This window comes from Ascaphus truei, chromosome 5 (assembly GCF_040206685.1).
Source record: "Ascaphus truei isolate aAscTru1 chromosome 5, aAscTru1.hap1, whole genome shotgun sequence".
Classification (NCBI taxonomy): Eukaryota; Metazoa; Chordata; class Amphibia; order Anura; family Ascaphidae; genus Ascaphus; species Ascaphus truei.
Genome location: NC_134487.1, coordinates 2,569,507 through 2,585,065, shown reverse-complemented (window position 1 = coordinate 2,585,065; position 15,559 = coordinate 2,569,507). Strand labels below are relative to the sequence as shown.

The window sequence follows — 15,559 nt, the reverse complement described above, 5'->3', positions numbered from 1 at the left end:
GTATTACTGCCTGTAACACGTTATAACTCTGTGCCCAGGACATGCGTGAGAACGAGAGGTAACTCTCACTGTATTACTTCCTGTAACACGTTATAACTCTGTGCCCAGGACATGCGTGAGAACGAGAGGTAACTCTCACTGTATTACTTCCTGTAACACGTTATAACTCTGTGCCCAGGACATGCGTGAGAACGAGAGGTAACTCTCACTGTATTACTGCCTGTAACACACGTTATAACTCTATGCCCAGGACATGCGTGAGAACGAGAGGTAACTCTCACTGTATTACTACCTGTAACACGTTATAACTCTGTGCCCAGGACATGCGTGAGAACGAGAGGTAACTCTCACTGTATTACTGCCTGTAACACGTTATAACTCCGTGCCCAGGACATGCGTGAGAACGAGAGGTAACTCTCACTGTATTACTGCCTGTAACACACGTTATAACTCTGTGCCCAGGACACGCGTGAGAACGAGAGGTAACTCTCACTGTATTACTGCCTGTAACACACGTTATAACTCTGTGCCCAGGACATGCGTGAGAACGAGAGGTAACTCACACTGTATTACTGCCTGTAACACACGTTATAACTCTGTGCCCAGGACATGCGTGAGAACGAGCGGTAACTCTCACTGTATTACTTCCTGTAACAAACGTTATAACTCTGTGCCCAGGACATGCGTGAGAACGAGAGGTAAATCTCACTGTATTACTTCCTGTAACACGTTATAACTCTGTGCCCAGGACATGCGTGAGAACGAGCAGTAACTCTCACTGTATTACTTCCTGTAACAAACGTTATAACTCTGTGCCCAGGACATGCGTGAGAACGAGAGGTAACTCTCACTGTATTACTGCCTGTAACACGTTATAACTCTGTGCCCAGGACATGCGTGAGAACGAGCGGTAACTCTCACTGTATTACTTCCTGTAACAAACGTTATAACTCTGTGCCCAGGACATGCATGAGAACGAGAGGTAACTCTCACTGTATTACTGCCTGTAACACGTTATAACTCTGTGCCCAGGACATGCGTGAGAACGAGAGGTAACTCTCACTGTATTACTGCCTGTAACAAACGTTATAACTCTGTGCCCAGGACATGCGTGAGAACGAGAGGTAACTCTCACTGTATTACTGCCTGTAACACGTTATAACTCTGTGCCCAGGACATAGTGAGAACGAGAGGTAACTCTCACTGTATTACTGCCTGTAACACGTTATAACTCTGTGCCCAGGACATGCGTGAGAACGAGCGGTAACTCTCACTGTATTACTGCCTGTAACACGTTATAACTCTGTGCCCAGGACATGCGTGAGAACGAGCGGTAACTCTCACTGTATTACTTCCTGTAACAAACGTTATAACTCTGTGCCCAGGACATGCGTGAGAACGAGAGGTAACTCTCACTGTATTACTGCCTGTAACACGTTATAACTCTGTGCCCAGGACATGCGTGAGAACGAGAGGTTACTCTCACTGTATTACTGCATGTAACAAACGTTATAACTCTGTGCCCAGGACATGCGTGAGAACGAGAGGTAACTCTCACTGTATTACTGCCTGTAACACGTTATAACTCTGTGCCCAGGACATAGTGAGAACGAGAGGTAACTCTCACTGTATTACTGCCTGTAACATGTTATAACTCTGTGCCCAGGACATGCGTGAGAACGAGCGGTAACTCTCACTGTATTACTGCCTGTAACACGTTATAATTCCGTGCCCAGGACATGCGTGAGAACGAGTGGTAACTCTCACTGTATTACTGCCTGTAACACACGTTATAACTCTGTGCCCAGGACATGCGTGAGAACGAGAGGTAACTCACACTGTATTACTGCCTGTAACACACGTTATAACTCTGTGCCCAGGACATGCGTGAGAACGAGCGGTAACTCTCACTGTATTACTTCCTGTAACACACGTTATAACTCTGTGCCCAGGACATGCGTGAGAACGAGAGGTAACTCTCACTGTATTACTTCCTGTAACACGTTATAACTCGGTGCCCAGGACATAGTGAGAACAAGAGGTAACTCTCACTGTATTACTGCCTGTAACATGTTATAACTCTGTGCCCAGGACATGCATGAGAACGAGCGGTAACTCTCACTGTATTACTGCCTGTAACACGTTATAACTCCGTGCCCAGGACATGCGTGAGAACGAGCGGTAACTCTCACTGTATTACTGCCTGTAACACGTTATAACTCCGTGCCCAGGACATGCGTGAGAACGACAGGTAACTCTCACTGTATTACTGCCTGTAACACGTTATAACTCTGTGCCCAGGACATGCGTGAGAACGAGAGGTAACTCTCACTGTATTACTTCCTGTAACACGTGTTATAACTCTGTGACCAGGACATGCGTGAGAGCGAGAGGTAACTCTCACTTTATTACTGCCTGTAACACGTTATAACTCTGTGCCCAGGACATGCGTGAGAACGAGAGGTAACTCTCACTGTATTACTGCCTGTAACACGTTATAACTCCGTGCCCAGGACATGCGTGAGAACGAGAGGTAACACTCACTGTATTACTGCCTGTAACACACGTTATAACTCTGTGCCCAGGACACGCGTGAGAACGAGAGGTAACTCTCACTGTATTACTGCCTGTAACACACGTTATAACTCTGTGCCCAGGACATGCGTGAGAACGAGAGGTAACTCACACTGTATTACTGCCTGTAACACACGTTATAACTCTGTGCCCAGGACATGCGTGAGAACGAGCGGTAACTCTCACTGTATTACTTCCTGTAACAAACGTTATAACTCTGTGCCCAGGACATGCGTGAGAACGAGAGGTAACTCTCACTGTATTACTTCCTGTAACACGTTATAACTCTGTGCCCAGGACATGCGTGAGAACGAGCAGTAACTCTCACTGTATTACTTCCTGTAACAAACTTTATAACTCTGTGCCCAGGACATGCGTGAGAACGAGAGGTAACTCTCACTGTATTACTGCCTGTAACACGTTATAACTCTGTGCCCAGGACATGCGTGAGAACGAGCGGTAACTCTCACTGTATTACTTCCTGTAACAAACGTTATAACTCTGTGCCCAGGACATGCATGAGAACGAGAGGTAACTCTCACTGTATTACTGCCTGTAACACGTTATAACTCTGTGCCCAGGACATGCGTGAGAACGAGAGGTAACTCTCACTGTATTACTGCCTGTAACAAACGTTATAACTCTGTGCCCAGGACATGCGTGAGAACGAGAGGTAACTCTCACTGTATTACTGCCTGTAACACGTTATAACTCTGTGCCCAGGACATAGTGAGAACGAGAGGTAACTCTCACTGTATTACTGCCTGTAACATGTTATAACTCTGTGCCCAGGACATGCGTGAGAACGAGCGGTAACTCTCACTGTATTACTGCCTGTAACACGTTATAATTCCGTGCCCAGGACATGCGTGAGAACGAGTGGTAACTCTCACTGTATTACTGCCTGTAACACACGTTATAACTCTGTGCCCAGGACATGCGTGAGAACGAGAGGTAACTCACACTGTATTACTGCCTGTAACACACGTTATAACTCTGTGCCCAGGACATGCGTGAGAACGAGCGGTAACTCTCACTGTATTACTTCCTGTAACACACGTTATAACTCTGTGCCCAGGACATGCGTGAGAACGAGAGGTAACTCTCACTGTATTACTTCCTGTAACACGTTATAACTCGGTGCCCAGGACATAGTGAGAACGAGAGGTAACTCTCACTGTATTACTGCCTGTAACATGTTATAACTCTGTGCCCAGGACATGCATGAGAACGAGCGGTAACTCTCACTGTATTACTGCCTGTAACACGTTATAACTCCGTGCCCAGGACATGCGTGAGAACGAGCGGTAACTCTCACTGTATTACTGCCTGTAACACGTTATAACTCCGTGCCCAGGACATGCGTGAGAACGACAGGTAACTCTCACTGTATTACTGCCTGTAACACGTTATAACTCTGTGCCCAGGACATGCGTGAGAACGAGAGGTAACTCTCACTGTATTACTTCCTGTAACACGTGTTATAACTCTGTGACCAGGACATGCGTGAGAGCGAGAGGTAACTCTCACTTTATTACTGCCTGTAACACGTTATAACTCTGTGCCCAGGACATGCGTGAGAACGAGAGGTAACTCTCACTGTATTACTGCCTGTAACACACGTTATTACTCCGTGCCCAGGACATGCGTGAGAACGAGAGGTAACTCTCACTGTATTACTTCCTGTAACACGTGTTATAACTCTGTGACCAGGACATGCGTGAGAGCGAGAGGTAACTCTCACTTTATTACTGCCTGTAACACGTTATAACTCTGTGCCCAGGACATGCGTGAGAACGAGAGGTAACTCTCACTGTATTACTGCCTGTAACACACGTTATTACTCCGTGCCCAGGACATGCGTGAGAACGAGAGGTAACTCTCACTGTATTACTTCCTGTAACACGTGTTATAACTCTGTGACCAGGACATGCGTGAGAGCGAGAGGTAACTCTCACTGTATTACTGCCTGTAACACGTTATAACTCCATGCCCAGGACATGCGTGAGAACGAGCGGTAACTCTCACTGTATTACTGCCTGTAACACATGTTATAACTCTGTGCCCAGGACATGCGTGAGAACGAGAGGTAACTCTCACTGTATTACTGCCTGTAACACATTATAACTCTGTGCCCAGGACATACGTGAGAACGAGAGGTAACTCTCACTGTATTACTGCCTGTAACACGTTATAACTCCGTGCCCAGAACATGCGTGAGAACGAGAGGTAACTCTCACTGTATTACTGCCTGTAACACATGTTATAACTCTGTGCCCAGGACATGCGTGAGAACGAGAGGTAACTCTCACTGTATTACTGCCTGTAACATGTTATAACTCTGTGCCCAGGACATGCGTGAGAACGAGAGGTAACTCTCACTGTATTACTGCCTGTAACACGTTATAACTCTGTGCCCAGGACATGCGTGAGAACGAGAGGTAACTCTCACTGTATTACTTCCTGTAACACGTTATAACTCTGTGCCCAGGACATGCGTGAGAACGAGAGGTAACTTACTTCCTGTAACACACGTTATAACTCTGTGCCCAGGACATGCGTGAGAACGAGAGGTAACTCTCACTGTATTACTGCCTGTAACACACGTTATAACTCTATGCCCAGGACATGCGTGAGAACGAGAGGTAACTCTCACTGTATTACTACCTGTAACACGTTATAACTCTGTGCCCAGGACATGCGTGAGAACGAGAGGTAACTCTCACTGTATTACTGCCTGTAACACGTTATAACTCCGTGCCCAGGACATGCGTGAGAACGAGAGGTAACTCTCACTGTATTACTGCCTGTAACACATGTTATAACTTTGTGCCCAGGACATGCGTGAGAACGAGAGGTAACTCTCACTGTATTACTGCCTGTAACATGTTATAACTCTGTGCCCAGGACATGCGTGAGAACGAGCGGTAACTCTCACTGTATTACTGCCTCTAACACGTTATAATTCCGTGCCCAGGACATGCGTGAGAACGAGCGGTAACTCTCACTGTATTACTGCCTGTAACACACGTTATAACTCTGTGCCCAGGACATACGTGAGAACGAGAGGTAACTCTCACTGTATTACTTCCTGTAACACACGTTATAACTCTGTGCCCAGGACATGCGTGAGAACGAGAGGTAACTCTCACTGTATTACTGCCTGTAACACGTTATAACTCTGTGCCCAGGACATGTGTGAGAACGAGAGGTAACTCTCACTGTATTACTTCCTGTAACACACGTTATAACTCTGTGCCCAGGACATGTGTGAGAACGAGGGGTAACTCTCACTGTATTACTGCCTGTAACACATGTTATAACTCTGTGCCCAGGACATGCGTGAGAACGAGAGGTAACTCACACTGTATTACTGCCTGTAACACGTTATAACTCTGTGCCCAGGACATGCGTGAGAACGAGAGGTAACTCTCACTGTATTACTGCCTGTAACACACGTTATAACTCTGTGCCCAGGACATGCGTGAGAACGAGCGGTAACTCTCACTGTATTACTTCCTGTAACACACGTTATAACTCTGTGCCCAGGACATGCGTGAGAACGAGAGGTAACTCTCACTGTATTACTACCTGTAACACGTTATAACTCTGTGCCCAGGACATGCGTGAGAACGAGCGGTAACTCTCACTGTATTACTTCCTGTAACACACGTTATAACTCTGTGCCCAGGGCATGCATGAGAACGAGCGGTAACTCTCACTGTATTACTTCCTGTAACACGTTATAACTCTGTGCCCAGGACATGCGTGAGAACGAGAGGTAACTCTCACTGTATTACTTCCTGTAACACGTTATAACTCTGTGCCCAGGACATGCGTGAGAACGAGCGGTAACTCTCACTGTATTACTTCCTGTAACACACGTTATAACTCTGTGCCCAGGGCATGCGTGAGAACGAGAGGTAACTCTCACTGTATTACTGTCTGTAACACATGTTATATCTCTGTGCCCAGGACATGCGTGAGAACGAGAGGTAACTCTCACTGTATTACTACCTGTAACACGTTATAACTCTGTGCCCAGGACATGCGTGAGAACGAGCGGTAACTCTCACTGTATTACTTCCTGTAACACACGTTATAACTCTGTGCCCAGGGCATGCATGAGAACGAGCGGTAACTCTCACTGTATTACTGCCTGTAACACGTTATAACTCCGTGCCCAGGACATGCGTGAGAACGAGAGGTAACTCTCACTGTATTACTGCATGTAACACGTTATAACTCTGTGCCCAGGACATGCGTGAGAACGAGAGGTAACTCTCACTGTATTACTGCCTGTAACATGTTATAACTCTGTGCCCAGGACATGCATGAGAACGAGCGGTAACTCTCACTGTATTACTGCCTGTAACACGTTATAACTCCATGCCCAGGACATGCGTGAGAACGAGCGGTAACTCTCACTGTATTACTGCCTGTAACACGTTATAACTCCGTGCCCAGGACATGCGTGAGAACGAGAGGTAACTCTCACTGTATTACTGCATGTAACACGTTATAACTCTGTGCCCAGGACATGCGTGAGAACGAGAGGTAACTCTCACTGTATTACTTCCTGTAACACGTGTTATAACTCTGTGACCAGGACATGCGTGAGAGCGAGAGGTAACTCTCACTTTATTACTGCCTGTAACACGTTATAACTCTGTGCCCAGGACATGCGTGAGAACGAGAGGTAACTCTCACTGTATTACTGCTTGTAACACGCGTTATAACTCCATGCCCAGGACATGCGTGAGAACGAGCGATAACTCTCACTGTATTACTGCCTGTAACACATGTTATAACTCTGTGCCCAGGACATGCGTGAGAACGAGAGGTAACTCTCACTGTATTACTGCCTGTAACACATTATAACTCTGTGCCCAGGACATACGTGAGAACGAGAGGTAACTCTCACTGTATTACTGCCTGTAACACACGTTATAACTCTGTGCCCAGGACATGCGTGAGAACGAGAGGTAACTCTCACTGTATTACTGCCTGTAACACGTTATAACTCCGTGCCCAGAACATGCGTGAGAACGAGAGGTAACTCTCACTGTATTACTGCCTGTAACACGTTATAACTCTGTGCCCAGGACATGCGTGAGAGCGAGAGGTAACTCTCACTGTATTACTGCCTGTAACACGTTATAACTCCGTGCCCAGAACATGCGTGAGAACGAGAGGTAACTCTCACTGTATTACTGCCTGTAACACGTTATAACTCTGTGCCCAGGACATGCGTGAGAACGAGAGGTAACTCTCACTGTATTACTGCCTGTAACACATGTTATAACTCTGTGCCCAGGACCTGCGTGAGAACGAGAGGTAACTCTCACTGTATTACTGCCTGTAACACGTTATAACTCTGTGCCCAGGACATGCGTGAGAACGAGAGGTAACTCTCACTGTATTACTGCCTGTAACACGTTATAACTCTGTGCCCAGGACATGCGTGAGAACGAGAGGTAACTCTCACTGTATTACTGCCTGTAACACACGTTATAACTCTGTGCCCAGGACATGTGTGAGAACGAGAGGTAACTCCCACTGTATTACTGCCTGTAACACACGTTATAACTCTATGCCCAGGACATGCGTGAGAACGAGCGGTAACTCTCACTGTATTACTACCTGTAACACGTTATAACTCTGTGCCCAGGACATGCGTGAGAACGAGAGGTAACTCTCACTGTATTACTGCCTGTAACACGTTATAACTCCGTGCCCAGGACATGCGTGAGAACGAGAGGTAACTCTCACTGTATTACTTCCTGTAACACACGTTATAACTCTGTGCCCAGGACATGCGTGAGAACGAGAGGTAACTCTCACTGTATTACTGCCTGTAACACACGTTATAACTCTGTGCACAGGACATGCGTGAGAACGAGAGGTAACTCTCACTGTATTACTTCCTGTAACACGTTATAACTCTGTGCCCAGGACATGCGTGGGAGCGAGAGGTAACTCTCACTGTATTACTGCCTGTAACACGTTATAACTCTGTGCCCAGGACATGCGTGAGAACGAGAGGTAATTCTCACTGTATTACTGCCTGTAACACGTTATAACTCTGTGCCCAGGACATGCGTGAGAACGAGAGGTAACTCTCACTGTATTACTGCCTGTAACACGTTATAACTCTGTGCCCAGGACATGCGTGAGAACGAGAGGTAACTCTCACTGTATTACTGCCTGTAACACGTTATAACTCTGTGCCCAGGACATGCGTGAGAACGAGAGGTAACTCTCACTGTATTACTGCCTGTAACACGTTATAACTCTGTGCCCAGGCCATGCGTGAGAGCGAGAGGTAACTCTCACTGTATTACTGCCTGTAACACGTTATAACTCTGTGCCCAGGACATGCGTGAGAACGAGAGGTAACTCTCACTGTATTACTTCCTGTAACACACGTTATAACTCTGTGCCCAGGACATGTGTGAGAACGAGAGGTAACTCCCACTGTATTACTGCCTGTAACACACGTTATAACTCTATGCCCAGGACATGCGTGAGAACGAGAGGTAACTCTCACTGTATTACTACCTGTAACACGTTATAACTCTGTGCCCAGGACATGCGTGAGAACGAGAGGTAACTCTCACTGTATTACTGCCTGTAACACGTTATAACTCTGTGCCCAGGATATGCGTGAGAACGAGAGGTAACTCTCACTGTATTACTGCCTGTAACACGTTATAACTCTGTGCCCAGGACATGCGTGAGAACGAGAGGTAACTCTCACTGTATTACTTCCTGTAACACGTTATAACTCTGTGCCCAGGACATGCGTGAGAACGAGAGGTAACTCTCACTGTATTACTTCCTGTAACACACGTTATAACTCTGTGCCCAGGACATGTGTGAGAACGAGAGGTAACTCCCACTGTATTACTGCCTGTAACACACTTTATAACTCTATGCCCAGGACATGCGTGAGAACGAGCGGTAACTCTCACTGTATTACTACCTGTAACACGTTATAACTCTGTGCCCAGGACATGCGTGAGAACGAGAGGTAACTCTCACTGTATTACTGCCTGTAACACGTTATAACTCCGTGCCCAGGACATGCGTGAGAACGAGAGGTAACTCTCACTGTATTACTTCCTGTAACACACGTTATAACTCTGTGCCCAGGACATGCGTGAGAACGAGAGGTAACTCTCACTGTATTACTGCCTGTAACACACGTTATAACTCTGTGCACAGGACATGCGTGAGAACGAGCGGTAACTCTCACTGTATTACTTCCTGTAACACGTTATAACTCTGTGCCCAGGACATGCGTGGGAGCGAGAGGTAACTCTCACTGTATTACTGCCTGTAACACGTTATAACTCTGTGCCCAGGACATGCGTGAGAACGAGAGGTAACTCTCACTGTATTACTGCCTGTAACACACGTTATAACTCTGTGCCCAGGACATGCGTGAGAACGAGAGGTAACTCTCACTGTATTACTGCCTGTAACACGTTATAACTCTGTGCCCAGGACATGCGTGAGAACGAGAGGTAACTCTCACTGTATTACTGCCTGTAACACATGTTATAACTCTGTGCCCAGGACCTGCGTGAGAACGAGAGGTAATTCTCACTGTATTACTGCCTGTAACACGTTATAACTCTGTGCCCAGGACATGCGTGAGAACGAGAGGTAACTCTCACTGTATTACTGCCTGTAACACGTTATAACTCTGTGCCCAGGACATGCGTGAGAACGAGAGGTAACTCTCACTGTATTACTTCCTGTAACACGTTATAACTCTGTGCCCAGGACATGCGTGAGAACGAGAGGTAACTCTCACTGTATTACTGCCTGTAACACGTTATAACTCTGTGCCCAGGCCATGCGTGAGAGCGAGAGGTAACTCTCACTGTATTACTGCCTGTAACACGTTATAACTCTGTGCCCAGGACATGCGTGAGAACGAGAGGTAACTCTCACTGTATTACTTCCTGTAACACACGTTATAACTCTGTGCCCAGGACATGTGTGAGAACGAGAGGTAACTCCCACTGTATTACTGCCTGTAACACACGTTATAACTCTATGCCCAGGACATGCGTGAGAACGAGAGGTAACTCTCACTGTATTACTACCTGTAACACGTTATAACTCTGTGCCCAGGACATGCGTGAGAACGAGAGGTAACTCTCACTGTATTACTGCCTGTAACACGTTATAACTCCGTGCCCAGGACATGCGTGAGAACGAGAGGTAACTCTCACTGTATTACTTCCTGTAACACACGTTATAACTCTGTGCCCAGGACATGCGTGAGAACGAGAGGTAACTCTCACTGTATTACTGCCTGTAACACATGTTATAACTCTGTGCCCAGGACATGCGTGAGAACGAGAGGTAACTCTCACTGTATTACTGCCTGTAACACGTTATAACTCTGTGCCCAGGACATGCGTGAGATCGAGCGGTAACTCTCACTGTATTACTGCCTGTAACACACGTTATAACTCTGTGCACAGGACATGCGTGAGAACGAGAGGTAACTCTCACTGTATTACTTCCTGTAACACACGTTATAACTCTTTGCCCAGGACATGCGTGAGAACGAGAGGTAACTCTCACTGTATTACTTCCTGTAACACGTTATAACTCTGTGCCCAGGACATACGTGAGAACGAGAGGTAACTCTCACTGTATTACTACCTGTAACACGTTATAACTCTGTGCCCAGGACATGCGTGAGAACGAGAGGTAACTCTCACTGAATTACTGCCTGTAACACGTTATAACTCTGTGCCCAGGACATGCGTGAGAACGAGAGGTAACTCTCACTGTATTACTGCCTGTAACACGTTATAACTCTGTGCCCAGGACATGCGTGAGAACGAGCGGTAACTCTCACTGTATTACTGCCTGTAACACACGTTATAACTCTGTGCCCAGGACATGCGTGAGAACGAGTGGTAACTCTCACTGTATTACTGCCTGTAACACATGTTATAACTCTGTGCCCAGGACATGCGTGAGAACGAGAGGTAACTCTCACTGTATTACTGCCTGTAACACATGTTATAACTCTGTGCCCATGACATGCGTGAGAACGAGAGGTAACTCTCACTGTATTACTGCCTGTAACACGTTATAACTCTGTGCCCAGGACATGCGTGAGAACGAGAGGTAACTCTCACTGTATTACTGCCTGTAACACACGTTATAACTCTGTGCCCAGGACATGCGTGAGAACGAGAGGTAACTCTCACTGTATTACTTCCTGTAACACGTTATAACTCTGTGCCCAGGACATGCGTGAGCACGAGAGGTAACTCTCACTGTATTACTGCCTGTAACACACGTTATAACTCTGTGCCCAAGACATGCGTGAGAACGAGAGGTAACTCTCACTGTATTACTGCCTGTAACACGTTATAACTCTGTGCCCAGGACATGCGTGAGAACGAGAGGTAACTCTCACTGTATTACTGCCTGTAACACGTTATAACTCTGTGCCCAGGACATGCGTGAGAACGAGAGGTAACTCTCACTGTATTACTGCCTGTAACACGTTATAACTCTGTGCCCAGGACATGCGTGAGAACGAGCGGTAACTCTCACTGTATTACTTCCTGGTAACAAGTTATAACTCTGTGCCCAGGACATGCGTGAGAACGAGCGGTAACTCTCACTGTATTACTACTGCCTGTAACACGTTATAACTCTGTGCCCAGGACATGCGTGAGAACGAGAGGTAACTCTCACTGTATTACTTCCTGTAACACGTTATAATTCTGTGCCCAGGACATGCGTGAGAACGAGAGGTAACTCTCACTGTATTACTGCCTGTAACACATATAACTCTGTGCCCAGGAGAGGTAACTCTCACTGTATTACTGCCTGTAACACACGTTATAACTCTGTGCCCAGGACATTCGTGAGAACGAGAGGTAACTCTCACTGTATTACTGCCTGTAACACGTTATAACTCTGTGCCCAGGACATGCGTGAGAACGAGAGGTAACTCTCACTGTATTACTGCCTGGGAACACATGTTATAACTCTGTGCCCAGGACATGCGTGAGAGCGAGAGGTAACTCTCACTGTATTACTGCCTGTAACACGTTATAACTCTGTGCCCAGGACACGCGTGAGAACGTGAGGTAACTCTCACTGTATTACTGCCTGTAACACACGTTATAACTCTGTGCCCAGGACATGCGTGAGAACGAGAGGTAACTCTCACTGTATTACTGCCTGTAACACACGTTATAACTCTGTGCCCAGGACATGCGTGAGAACGAGAGGTAACTCTCACTGTATTACTGCCTGTAACACGTTATAACTCTGTGCCCAGGACATGCGTGAGAACGAGAGGTAACTCTCACTGTATTACTGCCTGTAACACGTTATAACTCTGTGCTCAGGACATGCGTGAGAACGAGAGGTAACTCTCACTTTTATTACTGCCTGTAACACGTTATAACTCTGTGCCCAGGACATGCGTGAGAACGAGCGGTAACTCTCACTGTATTACTGCCTGTAACACGTTATAACTCTGTGCCCAGGGCATGCGTGAGAACGAGAGGTAACTCTCAGTGTGTTACTGCCTGTAACATGTTATAACTCTGTGCCCAGGCCATGCGTGAGAACGAGAGGTAACTCTCACTGTATTACTTCCTGTAACACGTTATAACTCTGTGCCCAGGACATGCGTGAGAACGAGAGGTAACTCTCACTGTATTACTTCCTGTAACACACGTTATAACTCTGTGCCCAGGACATGCGTGAGAACGAGAGGTAACTCTCACTGTATTACTTCCTGTAACACGTTATAACTCTGTGCCCAGGACATGCGTGAGAACGAGAGGTAACTCTCACTGTATTACTGCCTGTAACACGTTATAACTCCGTGCCCAGGACATGCGTGAGAACGAGAGGTAACTCTCACTGTATTACTGCCTGTAGTGAGGTCACACACGGATAGATACTATAACTAATAACCTGTGTACAGGAGGGCTCCCCCTATAGCTGCAGGTAGTAGGGAGTGCTGCTCTGCAGGGTGATGCTCTGCAGAGAGACGCTCCACATTCACTCTGCTGTGTCCTTACAGCAGAGACCCCCATCGAGGAGTTCACACCCACCCCGGCCTTCCCTGCTCTGCAGTATCTGGAGTCCGTGGATGTGGATGGCGTGGCCTGGAGGGCGGGGCTTAGAACCGGAGACTTCTTGATAGAGGTGAGTGATCCATCGAATCAAAAGTAACCCCACCCTTATATATCACCCACCCTTATATATCACCAGCTGCCCTTATATATCACCAGCGGCCCTTATATATCACCAGCAGCCCTTATATATCACCAGCTGCCCTTATATATCACCAGCTGCCCTTATATATAACCCACCCTTATACATCACCCACCCTTATACATCACCCACCCTTATATATCACCAGCTGCCCTTATATATCACACCCCAATTAGAAACAGTCTCTCCATATCAGGTAATGCTCCCCCAGTATAAACGAAGCGGATCCCAGAGGGATCAGAAAGATCCTCCATATAAATGGTTTCTATATATTCACGGGAGATATTAGTGGGCACATTGAATCCTGCGGGTAATTATACTGCTCTGGCTGTCCTGCAGGTAATTATACTGCTCTGGCTGTCCTGCAGGTAATTATACTGCTCTGGCTGTCCTGCGGGTAATTATACTGCTCTGGCTGTCCTGCAGGTAATTATACTGCTCTGGCTGTCCTGCAGGTAATTACACTGCTCTGGCTGTCCTGCAGGTAATTATACTGCTCTGGCTGTCCTGCAGGTAATTATACCGCTCTGGCTGTCCTGCAGGTAATTATACCGCTCTGGCTGTCCTGCGGGTAATTATACTGCTCTGGCTGTCCTGCGGGTAATTATACTGCTCTGGCTGTCCTGCGGGTAATTACACTGCTCTGGCTGTCCTGCAGGTAATTATACTGCTCTGGCTGTCCTGCAGGTAATTATACTGCTCTGGCTGTCCTGCGGGTAATTACACTGCTCTGGCTGTCCTGCAGGTAATTACACTGCTCTGGCTGTCCTGCAGGTAATTACACTGCTCTGGCTGTCCTGCGGGTAATTATACTGCTCTGGCTGTCCTGCGGGTAATTATACTGCTCTGGCTGTCCTGCAGGTAATTACACCGATCTGGCTGTCCTGCAGGTAATTATACCGCTCTGGCTGTCCTGCAGGTAATTATACCGCTCTGGCTGTCCTGCGGGTAATTATACCGCTCTGGCTGTCCTGCAGGTAATTATACCGCTCTGGCTGTCCTGCGGGTAATTATACTGCGCTGGCTGTCCTGCAGGTAATTATACTGCTCTGGCTGTCCTGCAGGTAATTATACTGCTCTGGCTGTCCTGCAGGTAATTATACTGCTCTGGCTGTCCTGCAGGTAATTACACTGCTCTGGCTGTCCTGCGGGTAATTATACTGCTCTGGCTGTCCTGCAGGTAATTATACTGCTCTGGCTGTCCTGCGGGTAATTATACTGCTCTGGCTGTCCTGCGGGTAATTACACTGCTCTGGCTGTCCTGCGGGTAATTACACTGCTCTGGCTGTCCTGCAGGTAATTATACTGCTCTGGCTGTCCTGCAGGTAATTATACTGCTCTGGCTGTCCTGCAGGTAATTATACTGCTCTGGCTGTCCTGCAGGTAATTACACTGCTCTGGCTGTCCTGCAGGTAATTACACTGCTCTGGCTGTCCTGCGGGTAATTACACCGCTCTGGCTGTCCTGCAGGTAATTATACTGCTCTGGCTGTCCTGCAGGTAATTATACTGCTCTGGCTATCCTGCGGGTAATTACACTGCTCTGGCTGTCCTGCGGGTAATTACACTGCTCTGGCTGTCCTGCAGGTAATTATACTGCTCTGGCTGTCCTGCGGGTAATTATACTGCTCTGGCTGTCCTGCGGGTAATTATACCGCTCTGGCTGTCCTGCGGGTAATTATACTGCTCTGGCTGTCCTGCGGGTA

At 47.2% G+C, this 15,559-nt stretch overlaps 1 protein-coding gene across 1 annotated transcript in view; it reads left to right on the top strand.

Annotated features, from left to right (window-relative positions):
- SHANK3 (SH3 and multiple ankyrin repeat domains 3) overlaps window positions 1-15,559 on the top strand; it is a 246,252-nt gene that overhangs the window by 46,727 nt on the left and 183,966 nt on the right. The window contains exon 2 of the mRNA XM_075599237.1: window positions 13,661-13,785. The gene's annotated coding sequence lies outside the window, so the exon portion shown is untranslated. The remainder of the gene's footprint in view (window positions 1-13,660; window positions 13,786-15,559) is intronic.